The sequence below is a fragment of the Heterodontus francisci genome, chromosome 4 (assembly GCF_036365525.1).
Source record: "Heterodontus francisci isolate sHetFra1 chromosome 4, sHetFra1.hap1, whole genome shotgun sequence".
Lineage (NCBI taxonomy): Eukaryota > Metazoa > Chordata > Chondrichthyes > Heterodontiformes > Heterodontidae > Heterodontus > Heterodontus francisci.
Window position 1 is genome coordinate 15035140 of NC_090374.1, and position 22228 is coordinate 15057367.

Genomic DNA, 22228 nt, shown 5'->3' on the forward strand with positions numbered 1-22228 from the left:
CAGTCCATCCTTCCTTAGATAAAGAGACCAAAATTGTACACACCCCTCCAGGTACGGTCTCATAAGATCATAAGAACTAGGAGCAGGAGTAGGCCGTCCGGCCCCTCGAGCCTGCTCCGCCATTCAATAAGATCATGGCTGATCTTTTCGTGGACTCAGATCCACTTACCCGCGCTCCCACCGTATCCCTTAATTCCTTTATTGTTCAAAAAGATATCTACCTTAGCTTTAAAGACGTTTACTGGAGAAGCGTCAACTACTTCACTGGACAAGGAATTCCATAGATTAACAACCCTCTGGGTGAAGAAGTTCCTTCTTAATTCAGTCCTAAATCTGCTCCCTCTAATCTTGAGGCTATGCCCTCTTATCCTAGCTTCACCTGCCAGCGGAAACATCCTCCCTACTTGCATCTTATCTATTCCCTTCATGATTTTATGTGTTTCTATAAGATCCCCCCTCATTCTTCTGAATTCCAATGAATATAATCCCAATCTACTCAGTCTCTCCTCATAAACCAACCCCCTCAACTCCGGAATCAACCTAGTGAACCTCCTCTGCACCCTCTCCAGTGCCAGTATATCCTTTCTCAAGTAAGGAGACCAAAACTGCACACAGTACTCCAGGTGCGGCCTCACCAGTACCTTATACAGCTGCAACATAACCTCTCACCAAGGTTTTATAGAATTGCAGCAAGACCTCTTTACTCCTGTACTCAAATCCCCTTGCAATGAAGGTCAACATACCATTTGTCTTAATTGCTTGCTGCACCTGCAGCCTAGCTTTTACTGACTCAAACAAGAACACCCAGGTCCCTTTGGATGTCAACACTTCCCAACCCCTCACCATTTAAGAAATACTCTGCCTTTCTGTTTTTCCTACCAAAGTGGATCACTTCACACTTATTCACATTATATTCCATCTACCGTGTTCCTGCCCATTCACTTAACCTGTCTAAATCCCCTTGAAGCCTCCTTGCATCCTCCTCACAACTTACATTCTCAACTTGAGCATCCAGCAATTCCTAAGTTCTTATCATTTGTAAGTATCATACTGGCTGATTTTGGATTGCATAGAATTTGCAGCACAGAAACAGGCTATTCAGTCCAACTGGTCTGTGTCAGTGGTCCTGTTCTACACAAGCCCCCTCCCATTCCTACTTCATCTCACCCCATCAACATATCCTTCTCTTCCTTTCTCCTTCATGTCTTCCTAACTTCCCTTTAATGGATCTGTACTACTTTCCTCAACTACACCTTGTGGCAGTGAGTTCCACATTCTCCCCACTCTCCAGGCAATAATATTTCTGCTTCATAGAATAACCACTAACAATATTATCTGCATGCCCCCAGTTCTGAGTCTTAGAACACCAATACCACTGTGGATTTCCAAGCAGCATTGTGGAAATACGTGGGAGTGTACTCGTGACCACAGGGCAAGGCAGCTGCTGCTTCCTTGCTGCTCTTTGATCTGTTGATCTGTCTCCAGTTGTGTTCTCATTAACTGCACGAAACTGAGCTGTATGTCCTGCCTCTGGGCTCTGTGACCGACTGCCTGTCTCCGGTGCGCAGTCACGCTAGACTGGTTATTTGCAGCCAGAAAAGCCACCCTCCCCATTCTCTCTCTCCCCGAAACCCCCTCTCTCCCTCCATTCCCCTCCCCATTTTCTCCCTCCCTCCATTCCCCTCCCCATTTTCTCCCTCCCTCCATTCCCCTCCATAACCCTCCCGTCTCTCCCTCCCTCCATTCCCCTCTCTCCCTCCCTCCATTCCCCTCTCTCCCTCCCTCCATTCCCCTCTCTCCCTCCCTCCATTCCCCTCCCCAACCCTCCCCATTCTCTCTCTCTTCCCGAACCCCCCTCTCCCTCCATTCCCCTCCCCTCTCTCCCTCCCTCCATTCCCCTCCCCAACCCTCCCCTCTCTCCCTCCCTCCATTCCCCTCCACAACCCTCCCCTCTCTCCCTCCATTCCCCTCCCCAACCCTCCCCATTCTCTCCCTCCCTCCATTTCCCTCCCCTTCCTTCCACTCCACTCCTCCACACCCCGTCCCCTTACCCCTCTCCTCATCCCTCCCCACTCCCCCCCTCTATCTCTCTCCCATTATCTGTTTGATCCCCCCACACTCTCACTGCCTTCCTTCCTACCCCTCCACTTACTCTCTCCCCTCCCTCTGCTCGCACTCTCACTCTGCTAGCACTCTCTCTCCCCCCACCCGCTCACTCCATTCCTCCTCCCTCCCTCCACTCGGACTCCCTCAATCTCCCCACTCCCTCCGCTCGCACTCCCTGCCCCCCACTCCCTCCGCTCGCACTCCCTGCCCCCCTCTCCCCCCGCTCGCACTCCCTCCCTCTGCTCGCACGCACTCCCTCCCGCACTCTCCCTCCGCCCGCACTCACTCCCTCCCGCTCCCTCGCACTCACTCCCTCCCGCTCCCTCGCACTCACTCCCTCCCGCTCCCTCGCACTCACTCCCTCCCGCTCCCTCGCACTCACTCCCTCCCGCTCCCTCGCCCGCTCGCACTCACTCCCGCTCCCTCGCCCGCTCGCACTCACTCACTCCCTCCCGCTCCCTCGCCCTCACTCACTCCCTCCCGCTCCCTCGCCCTCACTCACTCCCTCCCGCTCCCTCGCTCGCACTCACACACTCACTCCCTCCCGCTCCCTCTCCCCCCTCCCCGCCGCTCCCTCCCCCCTCCCTCGCCCCGTCCCTCACGCGCCCTCGCCCTCTCCCCCCTCCCTCACGCTACCTCGCCCCCTCCCCCGCTCCCTCACCCGCTCGCACTCTGTCTCCCCCCCTCCCTCCCACTCACCCTCTCCCCCACCTTCCATCCCCTCACTCACCCTCTCCCCCCCCTTCCATCCCGTCACGCACCCTCTAACCCCCCTTCCATCCCCTCACTCACCCTCTTCCCCCCCCTTCCATCCCCTCACTCACCCTCTCTCCCCCCTTCCATCCCCTCACTCACCCTCTTCCCCCATTCCCTCCCCTCACTCACCCTCTCCCCCCCTTCCATCCCCTCAATCACCCTCTCCACCCACTTCAATCCCCTCGCTCACCCTCTCCACCCACTTCAATCCCCTCGCTCACCCTCGCCCCCCCACTTCAATCCCCTCGCTCTCCCTCGCCCCCCCACTTCAATCCCCTCGCTCACCCTCGCCCCCCCACTTCAATCCCCTCGCTCACCCTCTCCCCCCTTCCGTCCCCTCGCTCACCCTCTCCCCCCTTCCGTCCCCTCGCTCACCCTCTCCCCCCTTCCGTCCCCTCGCTCACCCTCTCCCCCCTTCCGTCCCCTCGCTCACCCTCTCCCCCCTTCCGTCCCCTCGCTCACCCTCTCCCCCCTTCCGTCCCCTCGCTCACCCTCTCCCCCCTTCCGTCCCCTCGCTCACCCTCTCCCCCCTTCCGTCCCCTCGCTCACCCTCGCCCCCCCTTCCGTCCCCTCGCTCACCCTCTCCCCCCTTCCGTCCCCTCGCTCACCCTCTCCCCCCTTCCGTCCCCTCGCTCACCCTCTCCCCCCTTCCGTCCCCTCGCTCACCCTCTCCCCCCTTCCGTCCCCTCGCTCACCCTCTCCCCCCTTCCGTCCCCTCGCTCACCCTCTCCCCCCTTCCGTCCCCTCGCTCACCCTCTCCCCCCTTCCGTCCCCTCGCTCACCCTCTCCCCCCTTCCGTCCCCTCGCTCACCCTCTCCCCCCTTCCGTCCCCTCGCTCACCCTCTCCCCCCTTCCGTCCCCTCGCTCACCCTCTCCCCCCTTCCGTCCCCTCGCTCACCCTCTCCCCCCTTCCGTCCCCTCGCTCACCCTCTCCCCCCTTCCGTCCCCTCGCTCACCCTCTCCCCCCTTCCGTCCCCTCGCTCACCCTCTCCCCCCTTCCGTCCCCTCGCTCACCCTCTTCCCCCCCCTTCCATCCCCTCGCTCACCCTCTTCCCCCATTCCCTCCCCTCACTCACCCTCTCCCCCCCTTCCATCCCCTCAATCACCCTCTTCCCCCCCCTTCAATCCCCTCGATCACCCTCTCCACCCACTTCAATCCCCTCGCTCACCCTCTCCACCCACTTCAATCCCCTCGCTCACCCTCTCCACCCACTTCAATCCCCTCGCTCACCCTCGCCCCCCCACTTCAATCCCCTCGCTCTCCCTCGCCCCCCCACTTCAATCCCCTCGCTCTCCCTCGCCCCCCCACTTCAATCCCCTCGCTCACCCTCGCCCCCCCACTTCAATCCCCTCGCTCACCCTCGCCCCCCCACTTCAATCCCCTCGCTCACCCTCGCCCCCCCACTTCAATCCCCTCGCTCACCCTCGCCCCCCCACTTCAATCCCCTCGCTCACCCTCGCCCCCCCACTTCAATCCCCTCGCTCACCCTCGCCCCCCCACTTCAATCCCCTCGCTCACCCTCGCCCCCCCACTTCAATCCCCTCGCTCACCCTCGCCCCCCCACTTCAATCCCCTCGCTCACCCTCGCCCCCCCACTTCAATCCCCTCGCTCACCCTCGCCCCCCCACTTCAATCCCCTCGCTCACCCTCGCCCCCCCACTTCAATCCCCTCGCTCACCCTCGCCCCACCACTTCAATCCCCTCGCTCACCCTCGCCCCCCCACTTCAATCCCCTCGCTCACCCTCGCCCCCCCACTTCAATCCCCTCGCTCACCCTCGCCCCCCCACTTCAATCCCCTCGCTCACCCTCGCCCCCCCACTTCAATCCCCTCGCTCACCCTCGCCCCCCCACTTCAATCCCCTCGCTCACCCTCGCCCCCCTCACTTCAATCCCCTCGCTCACCCTCGCCCCCCCACTTCAATCCCCTCGCTCACCCTCGCCCCCCCACTTCAATCCCCTCGCTCACCCTCGCCCCCCCACTTCAATCCCCTCGCTCACCCTCGCCCCCCCACTTCAATCCCCTCGCTCACCCTCGCCCCCCCACTTCAATCCCCTCGCTCACCCTCGCCCCCCCCACTTCAATCCCCTCGCTCACCCTCGCCCCCCCCACTTCAATCCCCTCGCTCACCCTCGCCCCCCCCACTTCAATCCCCTCGCTCACCCTCGCCCCCCCACTTCAATCCCCTCGCTCACCCTCGCCCCCCCTTCAATCCCCTCGCTCACCCTCGCCCCCCCTTCAATCCCCTCGCTCACCCTCGCCCCCCCTTCAATCCCCTCGCTCACCCTCGCCCCCCCTTCAATCCCCTCGCTCACCCTCGCCCCCCCTTCAATCCCCTCGCTCACCCTCGCCCCCCCTTCAATCCCCTCGCTCACCCTCGCCCCCCCTTCAATCCCCTCGCTCACCCTCGCCCCCCCTTCAATCCCCTCGCTCACCCTCGCCCCCCCTTCAATCCCCTCGCTCACCCTCGCCCCCCCTTCAATCCCCTCGCTCACCCTCGCCCCCCCTTCAATCCCCTCGCTCACCCTCGCCCCCCCTTCCATCCCCTCGCTCACCCTCGCCCCCCCTTCCATCCCCTCGCTCACCCTCTCCCCCCTTCCATCCCCTCGCTCACCCTCTCCCCCCTTCCATCCCCTCGCTCACCCTCTCCCCCCTTCCATCCCCTCGCTCACCCTCTCCCCCCTTCCATCCCCTCGCTCACCCTCTCCCCCCTTCCATCCCCTCGCTCACCCTCTCCCCCCTTCCATCCCCTCGCTCACCCTCTCCCCCCTTCCATCCCCTCGCTCACCCTCTCCCCCCTTCCATCCCCTCGCTCACCCTCTCCCCCCTTCCATCCCCTCGCTCACCCTCTCCCCCCTTCCATCCCCTCGCTCACCCTCTCCCCCCTTCCATCCCCTCGCTCACCCTCTCCCCCCTTCCATCCCCTCGCTCACCCTCTCCCCCCTTCCATCCCCTCGCTCACCCTCTTCCTCCCTTCCATCCCCTCGCTCACCCTCTCCCCCCTTCCATCCCCTCGCTCCCCCTCTCCCCCCTTCCATCCCCTCGCTCCCCCTCTCCCCCCTTCCATCCCCTCGCTCACCCTCTCCCCCCTTCCATCCCCTCGCTCACCCTCTCCCCCCTTCCATCCCCTCGCTCACCCTCTCCCCCCTTCCATCCCCTCGCTCACCCTCTCCCCCCTTCCATCCCCTCGCTCACCCTCTCCCCCCTTCCATCCCCTCGCTCACCCTCTCCCCCCTTCCATCACCTCGCTCACCCTCTTCCCCCCTTCCATCCCCTCACCCTCTCCCCCCCTTGCATCCCCTCACCCTCTCCCCCCCCCCCTTGCATCCCCTCACCCTCTCCCCCCCCCCCTTGCATCCCCTCACCCTCTCCCCCCCCCCTTGCATCCCCTCACCCTCTCCCCCCCCCCTTGCATCCCCTCACCCTCTCCCCCCCCCCTTGCATTCCCTCACCCTCTCCCCCCCCCCTTGCATTCCCTCACCCTCTCTCCCCCCCCTTACATCCCCTCACCCTCTCCCCCCCCCTTGCATCCCCTCACTCACCCTCTCCCCCCCACTTCCATCACCTCTCACCCTTCCGTCCCCTCTCACCCTCTCCCCCCTTCCGTCCCCTCTCACCCTCTCCCCCCTTCCGTCCCCTCTCACCCTCTCCCCCCTTCCGTCCCCTCTCACCCTCTCCCCCCTTCCGTCCCCTCTCACCCTCTCCCCCCTTCCGTCCCCTCGCTCACCCTCTCCCCCCTTCCGTCCCCTCTCACCCTCTCCCCCCTTCCGTCCCCTCTCACCCTCTCCCCCCTTCCGTCCCCTCTCACCCTCTCCCCCCTTCCGTCCCCTCTCACCCTCTCCCCCCTTCCGTCCCCTCTCACCCTCTCCCCCCTTCCGTCCCCTCTCACCCTCTCCCCCCTTCCGTCCCCTCTCACCCTCTCCCCCCTTCCGTCCCCTCTCACCCTCTCCCCCCTTCCGTCCCCTCTCACCCTCTCACCCCTTCCGTCCCCTCTCACCCTCTCCCCCCTTCCGTCCCCTCTCACCCTCTCCCCCCTTCCGTCCCCTCTCACCCTCTCCCCCCTTCCGTCCCCTCTCACCCTCTCCCCCCTTCCGTCCCCTCTCACCCTCTCCCCCCTTCCGTCCCCTCTCACCCTCTCCCCCCTTCCGTCCCCTCTCACCCTCTCCCCCCTTCCGTCCCCTCTCACCCTCTCCCCCCTTCCGTCCCCTCTCACCCTCTCCCCCCTTCCGTCCCCTCTCACCCTCTCCCCCCTTCCGTCCCCTCTCACCCTCTCCCCCCTTCCGTCCCCTCTCACCCTCTCCCCCTTTCCGTCCCCTCACCCTCTCCCTCTTCCCGTCCCCTCACTCACCCTCTTCCCCCCCTTCCATCCCCTCACTCACCCTCTTCCCCCTTCCATCCCCTCACCCGGTACCCCCTTCCATCCCCTCACTCACCCTCTCCCCCCCTTCCATCCCCTCACTCACCCTCTCCCCCCCTTCCATCCCCTCACTCACCCTCTCCCCCCCACTCACCCTCTCCCCCCCACTCACCCTCTCCCCCCCACTCACCCTCTCCCCACTTCCATCCCCTCACTCACCCTCTCCCCACTTCCATCCCCTCACTCACCCTCTCCCCACTTCCATCCCCTCACTCACCCACTTTCCCCCTTCCATCCCCTAACCTATTCCCGCCCACTCACCCTCTCCCCCCTTCCATCCCCTCACTCACCCTCTTCCCCCCTTCCATCCCCTCACTCACCCTCTTCCCCCTTCCATCCCCTCTCTCACCCTCTTCCCCCCCATCCATCCCCTCACTCACCCTCTTCCCCCCCACTCACCCTCTCCCCCCTTCCGTCCGCTCACTCACCCTCTTCCCCCCTGCCGTCCCCTCACTCACCCTCTTCCCCCCTGCCGTCCCCTCACTCACCCTCTTCCCCCCTTCCGTCCCCTCACTCACCCTCTTCCCCCCTTCCGTCCCCTCACTCACCCTCTTCCCCCCTTCCGTCCCCTCACTCACCCTCTTCCCCCCTTCCGTCCCCTCACTCACCCTCTTCCCCCCTTCCGTCCCCTCACTCACCCTCTTCCCCCCCTTCCGTCCCCTCACTCACCCTCTTCCCCCCCTTCCGTCCCCTCACTCACCCTCTTCCCCCCCCTTCCGTCCCCTCACTCACCCTCTTCCCCCCCTTCCGTCCCCTCACTCACCCTCTTCCCCCCCTTCCGTCCCCTCACTCACCCTCTTCCCCTCCTTCCGTCCCCTCACTCACCCTCTTCCCCCCCTTCCGTCCCCTCACTCACCCTCTTACCCCCACTTCCGCCCCCTCACTCACCCTCTTCCCCCCCCCTTCCGTCCCCTCACTCACCCTCTTCCCCCCCCCTTCCGTCCCCTCACTCACCCTCTTCCCCCCCTTCCGTCCCCTCACTCACCCTCTTCCCCCCCTTCCGTCCCCTCACTCACCCTCTTCCCCCCCTTCCGTCCCCTCACTCACCCTCTTCCCCCCCCTTCCGTCCCCTCACTCACCCTCTTCCCCCCCTTCCGTCCCCTCACTCACCCTCTTCCCCCCTTCCGTCCCCTCACTCACCCTCTTCCCCCCCCTTCCGTCCCCTCACTCACCCTCTTCCCCCCCTTCCGTCCCCTCACTCACCCTCTCCCCCCAATCCGTCCCCTCATTCACCCTCTCCCCCCAATCCGTCCCCTCACTCACCCTCTCCCCCCAATCCGTCCCCTCACTCACCCTCTTCCCCCCTTCCATCCCCTAACCTATACCCTCCCACTCACCCTCTCCCCCTTCCATCCCCTCACTCACCCTCTTCCCCCCTTCCATCCCCTCACTCACCCTCTTCCCCCCTTCCATCCCCTCACTCACCCTCTTCCCCCCCCATCCATCGCCTCACTCACCCTCTTCCCCCCCCATCCGTCCCCTCACTCACCCTCTTCCCCCCCATCCGTCCCCTCACTCACCCTCTTCCCCCCTATCCGTCCCCTCACTCACCCTCTTCCCCCCCTTCCGTCCCCTCACTCACCCTCTCCCCCCAATCCGTCCCCTCACTCACCCTCTCCCCCCAATCCGTCCCCTCATTCACCCTCTCCCCCCAATCCGTCCCCTCATTCACCCTCTCCCCCCAATCCGTCCCCTCATTCACCCTCTCCCCCCAATCCGTCCCCTCACTCACCCTCTCCCCCCAATCCGTCCCCTCACTCACCCTCTTCCCCCCTTCCATCCCCTAACCTATTCCCTCCCACTCCCTCTCCCCCTTCCATCCCCTCACTCACCCTCTTCCCCCCTTCCATCCCCTCACTCACCCTCTTCCCCCCCATCCGTCCCCTCACTCACCCTCTTCCCCCCCCATCCGTCCCCTCACTCACCCTCTTCCCCCCCATCCGTCCCCTCACTCACCCTCTTCCCCCCCCCATCCGTCCCCTCACTCACCCTCTTCCCCCCTATCCGTCCCCTCACTCACCCTCTTCCCCCCCATCCGTCCCCTCACTCACCCTCTTCCCCCCCATCCGTCCCCTCACTCACCCTCTTCAGCCCCATCCGTCCCCTCACTCACCCTCTTCAGCCCCATCCGTCCCCTCACTCACCCTCTTCCCCCCCTTCCGTCCCCTCACTCACCCTCTTACCCCCACTTCCGCCCCCTCACTCACCCTCTTCCCCCCCTTCCGTCCCCTCACTCACCCTCTTCCCCCCCTTCCGTCCCCTCACTCACCCCCTTCCGTCCCCTCACTCACCCTCTTCCCCCCCTTCCGTCCCCTCACTCACCCTCTTCCCCCCCTTCCGTCCCCTCACTCACCCTCTTCCCCCCCCTTCCGTCCCCTCACTCACCCTCTTCCCCCCCTTCCGTCCCCTCACTCACCCTCTTCCCCCCCTTCCGTCCCCTCACTCACCCTCTTCCCCCCCTTCCGTCCCCTCACTCACCCTCTTCCCCCCCTTCCGTCCCCTCACTCACCCTCTCCCCCCAATCCGTCCCCTCATTCACCCTCTCCCCCCAATCCGTCCCCTCACTCACCCTCTCCCCCCAATCCGTCCCCTCACTCACCCTCTTCCCCCCTTCCATCCCCTAACCTATTCCCTCCCACTCACCCTCTCCCCCTTCCATCCCCTCACTCACCCTCTTCCCCCCTTCCATCCCCTCACTCACCCTCTTCCCCCCTTCCATCCCCTCACTCACCCTCTTCCCCCCCATCCATCGCCTCACTCACCCTCTTCCCCCCCCATCCGTCCCCTCACTCACCCTCTTCCCCCCCATCCGTCCCCTCACTCACCCTCTTCCCCCCCATCCGTCCCCTCACTCACCCTCTTCCCCCCCTTCCGTCCCCTCACTCACCCTCTCCCCCCAATCCGTCCCCTCACTCACCCTCTCCCCCCAATCCGTCCCCTCATTCACCCTCTCCCCCCAATCCGTCCCCTCATTCACCCTCTCCCTCCAATCCGTCCCCTCATTCACCCTCTCCCCCCAATCCGTCCCCTCATTCACCCTCTCCCCCCAATCCGTCCCCTCACTCACCCTCTCCCCCCAATCCGTCCCCTCACTCACCCTCTCCCCCCAATCCGTCCCCTCACTCACCCTCTCCCCCCAATCCGTCCCCTCACTCACCCTCTTCCCCCCTTCCATCCCCTAACCTATTCCCTCCCACTCACCCTCTCCCCCTTCCATCCCCTCACTCACCCTCTTCCCCCCTTCCATCCCCTCACTCACCCTCTTCCCCCCCATCCGTCCCCTCACTCACCCTCTTCCCCCCCCATCCGTCCCCTCACTCACCCTCTTCCCCCCCATCCGTCCCCTCACTCACCCTCTTCCCCCCCCATCCGTCCCCTCACTCACCCTCTTCCCCCCTATCCGTCCCCTCACTCACCCTCTTCCCCCCCATCCGTCCCCTCACTCACCCTCTTCCCCCCCATCCGTCCCCTCACTCACCCTCTTCAGCCCCATCCGTCCCCTCACTCACCCTCTTCAGCCCCATCCGTCCCCTCACTCACCCTCTTCCCCCCCATCCGTCCCCTCACTCACCCTCTTCAGCCCCATCCGTCCCCTCACTCACCCTCTTCCCCCCTATCCGTCCCCTCACTCACCGTCTTCCCCCTATCCGTCCCCTCACTCACCCTCTTCCCCCCCATCCGTCCCCTCACTCACCCTCTTCCCCCTATCCGTCCCCTCACTCACCCTCTTCCCCCTATCCGTCCCCTCACTCACCCTCTCCCCCCCTTCCGTCCCCTCACTCACCCTCTCCCCCCTTCCGTCCCCTCACTCACCCTCTTCCCCCCTTCCGTCCCCTCACTCACCCTCTTCCCCCCCATCCGTCCCCTCACTCACCCTCTTCCCCCCCCATCCGTCCCCTCACTCACCCTCTTCCCCCCCATCCGTCCCCTCACTCACCCTCTTCCCCCCCATCCGTCCCCTCACTCACCCTCTTCCCCCCCCATCCGTCCCCTCACTCACCCTCTTCCCCCCCCATCCGTCCCCTCACTCACCCTCTTCCCCCCCATCCGTCCCCTCACTCACCCTCTTCCCCCCCATCCGTCCCCTCACTCACCCTCTTCCCCCCCATCCGTCCCCTCACTCACCCTCTTCAGCCCCATCCGTCCCCTCACTCACCCTCTTCAGCCCCATCCGTCCCCTCACTCACCCTCTTCCCCCCCATCCGTCCCCTCACTCACCCTCTTCAGCCCCATCCGTCCCCTCACTCACCCTCTTCCCCCCCATCCGTCCCCTCACTCACCCTCTTCAGCCCCATCCGTCCCCTCACTCACCCTCTTCCCCCCTATCCGTCCCCTCACTCACCGTCTTCCCCCTATCCGTCCCCTCACTCACCCTCTTCCCCCCCATCCGTCCCCTCACTCACCCTCTTCCCCCTATCCGTCCCCTCACTCACCCTCTTCCCCCCATCCGTCCCCTCACTCACCCACTCCCCCCCTTCCGTCCCCTCACTCACCCTCTCCCCCCTTCCGTCCCCTCACTCACCCTCTTCCCCCTATCCGTCCCCTCACTCACCCTCTCCCCCCCTTCCGTCCCCTCACTCACCCTCTCCCCCCCTTCCGTCCCCTCACTCACCCTCTCCCCCCATCCGTCCCCTCACTCACCCTCTCCCCCCATCCGTCCCCTCACTCACCCTCTCCCCCCATCCGTCCCCTCACTCACCCTCTTCCCCCCATCCGTCCCCTCACTCACCCTCTCCCCCCCTTCCGTCCCCTCACTCACCCTCTCCCCCCATCCGTCCCCTCACTCACCCTCTCCCCCCATCCGTCCCCTCAGCTCACCCTCTCCCCCCCTTCCGTCCCCTCACTCACCCTCTCCCCCCAGTCCGTCCCTCAATCAGTCACCCTCTCCCCCCATCCGTCCCCTCACTCACCCTCTCATCCCCCCATCCGTCCCGCTCACACCCTCTCCCCCCATCCGTCCCCTCACTCACCCTCTCCCCCCATCCGTCCCCTCACTCACCCTCTCCCCCCCATCCGTCCCCTCACTCACCCTCTCCCCCATCCGTCCCCTCACTCACCCCTCTCCCCCCCTTCCGTCCCCTCACTCACCCTCTCCCCCCATCCGTCCCCTCACTCACCCTCTCCCCCCTTCCGTCCCCTCACTCACCCTCTCCCCCATCCGTCCCCCTCACTCACCCTCTTCCCCCATCCGTCCCCTCACTCACCCTCTTCCCCCCATCCGTCCCCTCACTCACCCTCTTCCCCCCATCCGTCCCCTCACTCACCCTCTCCCCCCCTTCCGTCCCCTCACTCACCCTCTCCCCCATCCGTCCCCTCACTCACCCTCTCCCCCCATCCGTCCCCTCACTCACCCTCTCCCCCCCATCCGTCCCCTCACTCACCCTCTCCCCCATCCGTCCCCTCACTCACCCTCTCCCCCCATCCGTCCCCTCACTCACCCTCTCCCCCATCCGTCCCCTCACTCACCCTCTCCCCCATCCGTCCCCTCACTCACCCTCTCCCCCCATCCGTCCCCTCACTCACCCTCTCCCCCCATCCGTCCCTCACTCACCCTCTCCCCCCATCCGTCCCCTCACTCACCCTCTCCCCCCATCCGTCCCCTCACTCACCCTCTCCCCCCCTTCCGTCCCCTCACTCACCCTCTCCCCCCATCCGTCCCCTCACTCACCCTCTCCCCCCCCTTCCGTCCCCTCACTCACCCTCTCCCCCCATCCGTCCCCTCACTCACCCTCTCCCCCCATCCGTCCCCTCACTCACCCTCTCCCCCCATCCGTCCCCTCACTCACCCTCTCCCCCCCTTCCGTCCCCTCACTCACCCTCTCCCCCCCTTCCGTCCCCTCACTCACCCTCTCCCCCCATCCGTCCCCTCACTCACCCTCTCCTCCCCATCCGTCCCTCACTCACCCTCTTCCCCCTATCCGTCCCCTCACTCACCCTCTTCCCCTATCCGTCCCCTCACTCACCCTCTTCCCCCTATCCGTCCCCTCACTCACCCTCTTCCCCCTATCCGTCCCCTCACTCACCCTCTTCCCCCTATCCGTCCCCTCACTCACCCTCTTCCCCCTATCCGTCCCCTCACTCACCCTCTCCCCCCCTTCCGTCCCCTCACTCACCCTCTTCCCCCCCCTATCCGTCCCCTCACTCACCCTCTCCCCCCAATCCGTCCCCTCACTCACCCTCTCCCCCCCTTCCGTCCCCTCACTCACCCTCTCCCCCCATCCGTCCCCTCACTCACCCTCTCCCCCCATCCGTCCCCTCACTCACCCTCTTCCCCCTATCCGTCCCCTCACTCACCCTCTTCCCCCTATCCGTCCCCTCACTCACCCTCTTCCCCCTATCCGTCCCCTCACTCACCCTCTTCCCCCTATCCGTCCCCTCACTCACCCTCTTCCCCCTATCCGTCCCCTCACTCACCCTCTTCCCCTATCCGTCCCCTCACTCACCTCTTCCCCTATCCGTCCCCTCACTCACCCTCTTCCCCTATCCGTCCCCTCACTCACCTCTCCCCCATCCGTCCCCTCAACTCACCCTCTCCCCCCCTTCCGTCCCCTCACTCACCCTCTTCCCCCCCTATCCGTCCCCCTCACTCACCCTCTCCCCCCATCCGTCCCCTCACTCACCCTCTTCCCCTTCCTTTCCTTCACTCACTCACCCTCTCCCCCTTCCTTTCCTTCACTCACTCTCCCTCCCTCCGTCCCTCTCTCTGCCTCCCTCCCCCGGGACTATCGGATCCGTTCAGTCAGTGCGTGTAGCGGCTGAACCCGCGCCTCCGCCTCCTGCTCCCCGGTGTTTCTTCCTCCTGCTCCCCGGTGTTTCTTCCTCCTGCTCCCCGGATTTTCTTACCCCCGCTCTCCGCTTCGGCTTCCATGGGACATGACAGCTTCAATGACAAACATGCGCGAACTCTCCCCGCTCCGCCAATCAGCGGGCAGGACAGTAAGGAGTGGCTGCCCCGCACCAACATGGCGGCCAGCACGTGCGCTTCCGCCCCGCTCTGGGAGAGGCGGGCTTTGGTGGGGGCGGGGTTTCATTGGAAGGGGCGGGGCTGCGGTCAGCGAGTCCAGTCCAGTCCAGTCCAGGCCAGTGGTTGACCCTTTGGAGGGGTCTGGCTGGACAACTAGTCTATTAAATAGCTGCATCTTCCCCTTAGATCTACTATGGATGGCAAAAAATCTATCTACTATCTCCATCTGTGGCTCAAGAGTCAAATTTTGACTTTGGGGTGGCGGTGGTGTCAACTAATAACCCAGAGACCCTAGCTAATGCTCTGGTGTGTGCTCGAATCCCACCACAGCAGTTGGTGAAATTTGAATTGAGTTAATAAATCTTGAATTAAAAGCTAGTGTAATGGTGACCGTTGTTGATTATTGTAAAAACCCATCTGGTACACTAATGTCCTTTAGGGAAGGAAATCTGCTGTCCTTACCTGGTCTGGCCTACCGGTGACTCCAGACCCACAGCAATGTGGTTAACTCTGAAAGCCACTCTGTTGTATCAAACTGCTACAAAGTGTAAGAAAAGGAATGAAAGTCAACAGACCACCCAGCATCGACCTAGGCACCAGAAATGACTATGGCAAACCCAGCCCCGTCAACCCTGCAAAGTCCTCCTTACTAACATAAAAGCAAAATCCTGCGGATGCTGGAAATCTGAAACAAAAACAAGAAATGCTGGATTCACTCAGCAGGTCTGGCAGCATCTGTGGAAAGAGAAGCAGAGTTAACGTTTCAGGTCAGTGACCCTTCTTCGGAACTGACAAATATTAGAAAAATCACAGGTTATAAGCAAGTGAGCTGGAGGTGGGGCAAGAGATAACAAAGGAGGTGTAGATTGGACCAGGCCACATAGCTGACTTAAAGGTCACCGAGCAAAGGCAAACAATATGTTAATGGTGTGTTGAAAGACAAAGCATTAGTACAGATTAGGTATTAATACACTAAATATTGAACAGCAGCAAGTGCAAACCTGAAAAAAAACAATAGGTAAGCAAACTGAACAAACTAAGATGAAATGAAATAAATGCAAAAAAAGATTGTAAAAAATGTAAAAAAGAATGTTAAAACAAGGAAGAAAAAATAACTAAAAATGAAACTAAAATGGGGGGCTGTCATGCTCTGAAATTATTGAACTCAATGTTCAGTCCGGCAGGCTGTAGTGTGCCGAATCGGTAGATGAGATGCTGTTCCTCGAGCCTGCGTTGATGTTCACTGGAACACTGCAGCAATCCCAGGACAGAGATGTGAGCATGAGAGCAGGGGGGAGTGTTGAAATGGCAAGCAACCGGAAGCTCAGGGTCCTGCTTGCGGACTGAGCGGAGGTGTTCCGCAAAGCGGTCACCCAGTCTGCGCTAGGTCTCCCCAATGTAGAGGAGACCACACTGTGAGCAGCGAATACAGTATACTACATTGAAAGAAGTACAAGTAAATCGCTGCTTCACCTGAAAGGAGTGTTTGGGGCCTGGGATAGTGAGGAGAGAGGAGGTAAATGGGCAGGTATTACACCTCCTGCGACTGCAGGGGAAGGTGCCATGGGACGGGGACGAGGTGGTGGGGGTAATGGAGGAGTGGACCAGGGTGTCGCGTAGGGAACGATCCCTTCGGAATGCTGACAGGGGAAGGGAGGGGAAGATGCGACTGGTAGTGGCATCAGGCTGGAGGTGGTAGAAATGGCGGAGGATGATCCTTTGGATATGGAGGCTGATGGGGTGAAAAGTGAGGACAAGGGGAACCCTGTCACGGTTCTGGGAGGGAGGGGAAGGGGTGAGGGTAGAGGTGCGGGGAACGGGCCGGACACAGTTGAGGTCCCTGTCAACCACAGTGGGGGGAAATCTTCGGTTGAGGAAAAAGGAGGTCATATCAGAAGCACCGTCATGGAAGGTAGCATCATCAGAGCAGATGCGTCAGACACGGAGAAACTGGGAGAATGGAATGGAGTCCTTACAGGAGGTAGGGTGTGAAGAAGTGTAGTCGAGGTAGCTGTGGGAGTCAGTGGGCTTATAATGGATATTAGTAGATAACCTATCCCCAGAGATGGAGACAGAGAAGTCGAGGAAGGGAAGGGAAGTGTCAGAGATGGACCATGTAAAGGTGAGAGAAGGGTGGAAATTGGAAGCAAAGTTGATAATGTTTTCCAGTTCGGGGCGGGAGCAGGAAACGGCACCGATACAGTCATCAATGTACCGGAAAAAGAGTTGGGGGAGGGGGCCTGAGTAGGACTGGAAAAAAGAATGCTCCACATATCCCACAAAAAGACAGGCATAACTAGGACCCATGCGGGTACCCATAGCGACACCTTTTACTTGAAGGAAGTGCGTGGAGTTGAAGGAGAAGTTGTTCAATGTGAGAACAAGTTCAGCCAGGCAGAGGAGGGTGGTGGTGGATGGGGACCGGTTGGGCCTCAGTTCCAGGAAGAAGCGGAGAGCCCTCAAACCATCCTGGTGGGGGATGGAGGTGTAGAGCGATTGGACGTCCATAGTGAAGAGGAGGCGGTTGGGACCAGGAAACTGGAAATTGTCAAAATGATGTAGGGCGTCAGAAGAGTCACGGATGTAGGTGGGAAGAGACTGGAGCAGCGGAGAAAAGATAGAGTCTAGATAGGAAGAAATAAGTTCAGTGGGGCAGGAGCAGGCTGACACAATGGGTCTGCCGGGACAGTCCCGTTTGTGGATTTTGGGAAGGAGGTAGAAGTGGGCTGTCCGGGGTTGTGGGACTATGAGGTTGGAAGCTGTAGAGGGAAGATCTCCAGAGGAGATGAGGTCAGTGACAGTCCTTTGGACGGTGGCTTGATGTTCGGTGGTGGGGTCATGGTTCAGAGGGAGGTAGGAAGAAGTGTCCGTGAGTTGGTGTTGAGCTTCTGCAAGGTAGAGGTCGGTACGCCATACGACAACAGCACCACCCTCCTTACTAACATCTGGGGGCTTGTGCCAAAGTTGGGAGAGCTGTCCCACAGACTAGTCAAGCAACAGCCTGACATAAACATATTCACAGAATCATACCTTACAGACAATGTCTTAGAAAACACCATCACCATCCCCAGAAGTGGCGGCACAGTGGTATACAGTCGGGAGGGAGTTGCCCTGGGAGTCATCAACATTGACTCCGAACCCCATGAACTCTCATGGCTTCAGGTCAAACATGAGCAAGAAAACCTCCTGCTGATTACCACCTACCGCATCTGTCCGTGACAATATTGGTAGGAGTGCCCACCGCACAGTCCTTGTGGAGACAATGTCCTGTCTTCACACTGAGGGTATCCAACATCATGTTTTGTGCCACTACCACTGTTCTACATCACATGGATTTTGAACAGATCTAACAACCCAAAACTGGGCATCCAGCAGCGTAATTGTACTCAACCACAATCTGTAACGTCATGGCCCAGTAAATCCCCCCACTCTACCATTACCATCAAGCCAGGAGACCAACCTTGGTTCAATGAAGAGTGCAGGAGGGCATATCAGGAGCAGCACCAGGCATCCCTCAAAATGAGGTGACAGCCTGGTGAAGCTATAACACAGGACTACTTGCATGCCGAACAGCAGAAGCAGCATTCACTCGAAATCCTGATACATAATCTAAGAGTGTAGTTTCCTCTTCCTGTACTAACAATCTCTCCTGAATGAGTTTAAGGGGACCCCTAACCTCATGCCCATGGACCAATTCAAATGGACCGAAAGCACCTTGTGGCTCTGGGTGCTAAGCGGACGATTTGTGCTGTCTTACTCCCAAATTACTCATGACCTCTTGAAATAACCCCTGACATGAAATTTGACCCCTGGTGTTATGACCGGGGGAGGAAGGGGTCTTAGGCTCCCCTCTGGCCCCTTTCCTCTTTTGGCCGTAACAGGGTTTAACTTTTAAAACACAGTGTTTTTAGCTTCACCTCAGTGAGTCCTTGCTCTCTGCTTTCTACTTGTAATTGTAAAGGAACCCATCAGACAGGCTTTCTTAGGTTTAAACAAGAAAGATGTAAGTTTATTAACCTTATCACTCTAACTCAGTTAAAATTACTAAAAATACACGACACAACCATACTAGCATGTATACGTGATAAATACACACAAATAGATACAGAGGGGGAAAAGAATAAAGGGCAGAGGAATTCAGTTACTGTTTTTAGTTTGAATGTAAAGTCCTTGATTGGAGTTAAGTCTTGCAGTTCTCTTTGGGGCCCAGTGCACACTTTCAAACTTGTTTCTCTGGTACCAGAAGGCTGAAGAAGTCCTCTGAAGCTGCTTCCGTGGGTCCCTGGAACTTTGCCGGAGATAGAGAGAGGCAGAGAGAGCGGAGTGCTTTCTTCTTGAAGTTCAATTGCATTCTGTCCCAAACCTTTCTGTGAGGCACAATTCAATCAATTCCCAGGTTGGCCAGCAGGTTAGTCATGTGACCAGCTCTTTGTTTGAAACAACATCACATGCGAGGGTTGTTGATTCTTCAAGGCTTACTAGACACACTCAGTGGGGGGATGGAGTGCTGGCTCTTACACAGACAAGATGTGGATCAACACCGTTGCCCAGCCCAATCTTGCTAATTGAATCAGGGAGCACTTCTATTGTCTCTCTATTCAACTGTCTCTCAGAATGCAAATGTGCAGCCATGTTTTCAACCATTCAGCTCTGTGGTCTTTTTAAGCAAGTTATGTTCAATGTCCAGTAAAAGTTCAAATAGTGTTCCAGATGAAAAAATTAATATGTTTCCATTTGGCAGGTGTGGTTTCTGTCACACCTGGTCCGACTGAATTTCTTTTGGCAATCTATATTTAGTGAAAAACTGAATTAACCCCTCAATCACAACTTAAGTTCTTTCACATATTCCCCCTGCATCTCTTTCCCAACACCTTCTATCTCCACCTCATCCTTGTAGCATTAGTTAATGGGAACAGATTTTCCTTGTTTAACTTATCTAATCTTGTACACTTCTATTAAATCTCTCCTCAATCTCCTTTGTTCTGTGAACAAACCCAGCGTTTCCAATCTAACCTTGTAACTAAAATCCTCCAACCCTGGAACCATTCTGGTAAATCTACTCTGCACCCTCTCAAGGACCCTCACATCCTTCCTAAAGTGTGGTGACCAGAACAGAACACGGTACTCCAGTTGGGGCCTAACCAAAGCTTTATAAAGGTTCAGCATAACTTCCCTGATTTTTTCTCAATCCCTCTTGTCATGATCCTGTTTTTTTCTTTCAGGAAATATGCAGTGTGCCTTTAAGACTGTAAGAGATCAGTACTTCTTTAAGGCAGCCAGCTTCAGGAATTACCAAATGAAGATGCATCTTGGTTGCCCTGGATACAACCATTCAGAGACAGAGAATAGGACATACAATGTTGTAGTTTAACTTTGAAACTAGCTGGAAAAAACTGGCTTTGCAGAGACAGTTGAGAGACAGACTGTTCTGACAGACAGCTGCGTGCTAGCACGTAAAAAATGATCTTTCAGTCAATTTAAACTGAAGGAAGTGAATTTAGACTGTTTAGTTTCACTTCTCAAAATTCTAAACGTTAAGCCAGAATGATTCTTTTGAAAGTGGTTGTGAATTGTTGATCTGCTGTGGTCATTGCTGGAGAGAAGAGTTTGATGCTTCAAATGTTGAACTGAATTACCAAATTTCTATTGTCGAATTCATCGGACCCTGAAAGATTGCGAGTAGACTTTGAATCAAAGGACTGTTCGTCAGGAAGCGTAAATCTGCAAGGACTTTACTGTTATTTCTATTTTTGGATATTGGTTTATCTTAGTAGTGTTTAACATTTTTTTTTGATTTTTCTAACAAACAGTTAACTTGTTGCTATCTAAAGATACCTGGTTTGGTTCGCCTCATTCGGGGGTTACTAGATTGTTCAATTCGGCTGTGGCTTTCTTTGATTTGGGAAAGCTTAAAGATATATGTTCTCCGACCTGTGGTGTGACGGAATGGAATTGACAGTGTATTGCTCCCATCGTAATCAGAATTATATATTTTGATTGGGCGGCTTTGACTTGAGCGGTTGTATCATAACACTCTTCATGAAGCCCAAGATCCCATATGCCTTACTAACCACTCTCTCATTCTGTCCTGCCACTTTGAAAGATCGATGCTCATGCACCCCCAGGTCCCTCTGTTCCTGACATTATGTATATATTGTCACGGTCATGTGTTTTTTTTTCTCTCCTCAGAAATATCGTGGTGCGCCTTTTAGACTGTAAAAGATTAGTACATCTTTAAGGCAGAAAGTTCTGGAGGCTCAGTGAGCCAGGGTGCATTCTGGTTGCCAAGCAACAGCCACACAGAGAGAGAGAGAGAGAACATGAGATTCAATGTAGCAGTTTTGACTTTGAAAACTGGCTGGCTGAGACTGTTTTGCAGAGACAGACTGTTTTGCAGAGACAGACTGTTCCAGCAATTGAAGGAAGGAGAGCTCTCTGAGACAATTTAAACTTAAGGAAAGAAAGCTGTTTTATTTTTCTCTCTCTCAAAATTCTGCAAAGTTTCAAGCCAAATTAATTCCATAAAAAAGAAGAAAACGTTTTTTCTCTCGCAACAAATTATTGATATCAGCTGTCTTCGTCGCTGGGAAAAAAAGAGTTTAATACTACAACAGCCAAACTGTTGAACTCCATCTTTGGAAGGACCTTCTGTTACATCGGACCTTGGAAGCCTGCAAGTGAACTTTGACCGTGTTGTATTGGAAGACCCCATTTCGTCAGGAATGTAACTTGCAAAGATTTTATTTTTATTTTTTCGGGCAGCTAATTAAAAGCCAAACTACTGTTGGTTTGATAGTTTGAGTATATGTATGCAAATGTGGGAGTTAGATTTTTAAATAAGAAGTTATAATGTCTTTAGATATTGGTTTATCTTAGTAGTGTTTAAGATTTTAGTTTTTTAAAATAAATAGTTAATTTATTAATATTTAAAGATACCTTGTTTGGTTTGCTTCATTTGGGGGTAACTGGATTGTTCAATTTGGCTGCTTTTTTTCTTCAATTTCGAAAGCTTAAAGAAATATGATGCAACCTGTGGAGCGACGGGACTGAATTGACAGTGCATTGCTCCCACCACGATCAGAATCATATATTTTGATTGGGGGCCTTGTCCTGAGCGGTCATAACGATATTGCCTCTCCCTATTCCTTCTGCCAAAATGTCTGTATGAAATTTCATCTGCCACCTCTCTGCCCATTGTGCTAGCCTATCTATGTCCTGCTGTAGGCGGTTCATATCATCCTCACTGTTTGCCGCACCTCTAAGTTTGGTGTCAATGGCAATGGAAACACCACTGTCTACCATCCTCCAGTCTGAAAAGCAATCATTTACTATGACTCACTGTTTTCTGTCCTTAAGCCAATTTATTTATCCAATTAGATTCTGACTCTCCTATTCCACGAAATTTTGTTAATCAGCCTTTTATGCGGTACCTTATCAAACGCTTTTTAAAAAATGCATATAAACAACATCCACCACATTCCTTTCATCAACCTTCCATGATGATTAGAAGAAACTTGTAACCTGACTTATTTGTGGGTAAGGATCTAACACAATCCACAACAACCCTAAACAACACTAAACAGTTTGTCAAAAGTAGGTATCGGTGTCAGTGGGGCTGAATTAATTGAAGGTCGCGGCTTCCCAGTACCTGACATGTATGGCAGGTTTTGCAAAATCCAAGCACATCCTTATGCAAGCCAATAAAAATGCTGTCATATTCCAGCCTGAGTCTTTCAAATACCCACATGACTTGCCACTGGGATCTCATGGGTAATTCTCAATTTCACTGTGGTATCCCAGGGGGACAACAACCTGATGAACTATAACCCAATCCTCATCTTTCCAACTTCTTTGAAAGTTTCCAAATTCGGGCCTGGAACTACTGCTTTTCTGGGTCAATTCATAATCATCTGCCATTTCTGTGGCATTCCTTATTTTACCAATTTTATGTCCTTCCAGGTGGGACCTTATTCCTGAAGGGATTC

General features: G+C 57.6%; 1 protein-coding gene across 3 annotated transcripts in view; it reads right to left on the reverse strand.

The window, feature by feature from the left end:
- Nucleotides 1-14202, reverse strand: part of LOC137368911 (sodium-dependent multivitamin transporter-like) — a 77775-nt gene extending 63573 nt beyond the window's left edge. For 2 of the 3 annotated variants that reach the window (XM_068029195.1, XM_068029193.1), the window contains exon 1: nt 14123-14202. The gene's annotated coding sequence lies outside the window, so the exon portion shown is untranslated. Of the gene's footprint in view, nt 1-221; nt 1604-14122 lie in introns of those variants that run through there. The other variant, XM_068029194.1, reaches the window with a different exon arrangement.
- Between the last annotated feature and the right edge of the window lie 8026 nt (nt 14203-22228).